The following is a 3,110-nucleotide window of genomic DNA, read 5'->3' on the forward strand; positions in this document are numbered from 1 at the left end:
ATTATTGTTATTTCGAGTCAACTTTCGGATTATCTTTCGGATGGGCCAGCTTCCGGGTCCAGAACATGAATCGGGTTGACTCAGGTCGCTGGTCATCTTGAATCAGGTAACCGGTTATCATCGGGTCGGTTTCGGGTCCTATCGAGTCATGTTTGCTCGGGTTTGGCTCACTCGGTTGGATTAGAAACAGCAAAAGATTTTCGTTACAACGGTTTTGGCCATAGTGCGGTCCGTCGTTCAGTTCACTCATGTAAATAGATGAATCGTGGACCAAACCAAATCATCAACAATTAGTCTCATTGTAGACAGGTTTATCCGTCTAAAGATGTAGACAAGTCAAATTAGTCATCACTTTTATAATAAGAAAACCCCACCATCCCAGGCCACTTGTTGTTTGTCTTATTATCAAAGTCGTGACATATTTGACTCGTCTACAACTTTAGACGGATAGTGTCCGTCTAGAGTAAGATTTTGTGAATCAAGTAAATATTGTCAGCCTGACCAAATCGCGCGGTCTTGGTCCAGTCTTTGGTGCGGACCATTGAATGTACACCCCTAATCGCCACCCAATATCAGTAATACGTAACCACAGTTGCCAGTCTTAACACACATGATTCACAGAATTAAGTATTACTAGTACAAAACGGTTCAACAACATGCGCTAAACTAACAATGCACTAGAGACTACACATGATTACAGCCGATTTCGAGTAACATAGGTGAAAAACATAATATAAAGTGTTAAATTTCACCACATTTTCACTTGTTACAAATAAATTGGTACATACTACATACCTTGGGTACCATGTCAACATTATACTCTTTGCTTTCACCTAAGCTTTCTGGAGGCTGCTCATCTCCCCTAAAACGCTTCCATAGCTATTTAGGCACACATAACCAAGCCAAAGTGAATTAACTCTCTAAAGGAAATAATATCTAAGCAAATTATAGAATAAGACCGTCTTAAATTATATCAACGCTATCATAAACATACTTGTTTTTGTTCTTCTCTGGCATGATATTTGGTTAAGAATCATCCTTATCCTTGGCTAACGAAACAAGACTATCCAAAAAGGTCCATGTAAAAGAGGTTCGATCAGGATCAGCATAATCATCAAAAGGCCAACCATGAATTTTAATTCTTTCAAATGTGTTGTTACCCCAAGAATACCAATAAAACGACGGACCATCGTTGAATTTGAGCAAAACCCGTTCCTTATCTTTCGAGTAAAGAATCGCTCTTACACAACATCTTCCAGTGGAGTTAGATCTATCACTGGTAAACTTAGAAAGCATAGCCGAGTCACTAATACTAAACAACCTAAACCAAGATTCCTCATTTCCATACTCCTTCATTACCCACAAATCGGCTCGTTCTATAAAAAAATCAGTAACGCTTTTATAGCTTTCATAATTCACCATTGCACTAAAACACCCGCCTAATTCCCTAAAACAGATCCCCTCATTATTTGGCATTGTCGCAGGAAGGTCGAGAATCGAGAAATTCTCGGTCCGAAGATTAAAGCATTTAACTTTAAGCTTATGATCATCAGTATCAAGTAGAATAAAATGCAAAATGTCATCAACAAACACCACCATATGTTCCCGAAGAAGATAAAATTGCCCTCCTAACAAGGTTTGATCATTTACACATTTCCATGAATCATTTTTCAAACTATACACACTCGATTCGCAATACGTCAACACGTTATCTTTACGAGTCTCGATCATCCTCACCAGCTTATAATCCCTCTTAACCGAATCAAACCCGAACCCGTAAACGACAGTGTTTAAAAGATTAACTAGAGTGCCATCGTCCTCCGGATTTTCCTTTAGTAGAAACGACCGAGTGATTGTATTAGGAGATGGGGTAAAAGGCGGGATCAAACGGTGCGTTTTGATACAAGGGTTACATAAAAAGAGAGAAAAGTTACATAATGAAATGCAAAGAACGCCATTGATGGAACCAAGGATTCGGAAAAAGTGGTGTTTGTAAGGGTAATCGAGCTTCGAAAAGTGGAAATTAAGGTTAGTGTAATTGTCGGAAATTGAGGAGGAGAAGAGGGAAAGGACGCCATTGATGGAACCAAGGATTTTTTGCGCAAAACGGCGTTTGTGAGGGTAATTGTCGGAAATTGGGGAGGAGAAAAGGGTATTTTCGCAGGTGACGAGCTTGGGGGTAATTGTCAGAAATTAGGGTTTGAGATAGATGGAGATAGATGAAATGGGGGGAACTGATTAGGGAATACCATTCTTTGGAGACGGATTTGAAGCGAATTAGGGTTTTGGATGGTAATCTACTAAGAATATTAGTGATTATGTCGGAAGGGAGTGTTGAGGACGCCATGGGTGAAGCGTATGTAGGAAAAATAGAAATGAAAAAAAAAGTAAGGTAGGAAAATAATTCAAATTCTCATAATTTGGTAAGTGGGAAAGAGGCTTGTGAGATGTGACTTGTAAGAAGTCACAAGCAAGATTTATCACTTCAGTTTAGGTCACATGTCATAATCCTAATTGAACCGAGTCATTATAGTTTCAAATTTGCTTTGAGAATGTTGTTTGGATTCGAGTGTATACTTACTTTGTTCGCGTTGTCACTTCTCGAACTAGATCAGTTTAGGTCATATGTTATATATTATGTAACTAAGGCGCATTTTCTTTTGACCGAAACTTATCGATCCGAATCGAATCGAACTTATAGGATTCGAATCGAACTTATTGGATCGGAATCGAATCGAACTTATAGGATCGAATCGAATCGAATCGAACTTATAGGATCTGAACTGAACTTAAATTAAGTGAGGTATAGGATCTGAACTGAACTTATAGGATCTGAACTGAACTTATAGGATCTGAAGTGAACTGAAATTAAGTGACTTTAAGTCCAAAAGAACATGGCCTAAGTCGTGCAACTTTGCTCGGCTCCAAAGCTAATTGAAAAGAAGATCACAAAACAAATGACCTCGACCGAGTAGTTTTGTATTAGTGCTAAATTAAAATTTCAATACTTATGTTCCGCCTAATTTTATTATAATTGAGTTTTTTGTTTCGTAAACTTCATTTTTCAATAGTGTTTTACAAAAACTAGAAGCATATAATTGATGTTTCTA

At 38.0% G+C, this 3,110-nt stretch overlaps 1 pseudogene; it reads right to left on the reverse strand.

The window, feature by feature from the left end:
• Nucleotides 1–793: 793 nt before the first annotated feature.
• Nucleotides 794–2,432, reverse strand: LOC141645861 (F-box protein CPR1-like; annotated as a pseudogene).
• Between the last annotated feature and the right edge of the window lie 678 nt (nt 2,433–3,110).

The sequence above is a fragment of the Silene latifolia genome, chromosome 3, assembly GCF_048544455.1.
Source record: "Silene latifolia isolate original U9 population chromosome 3, ASM4854445v1, whole genome shotgun sequence".
Lineage (NCBI taxonomy): Eukaryota > Viridiplantae > Streptophyta > Magnoliopsida > Caryophyllales > Caryophyllaceae > Silene > Silene latifolia.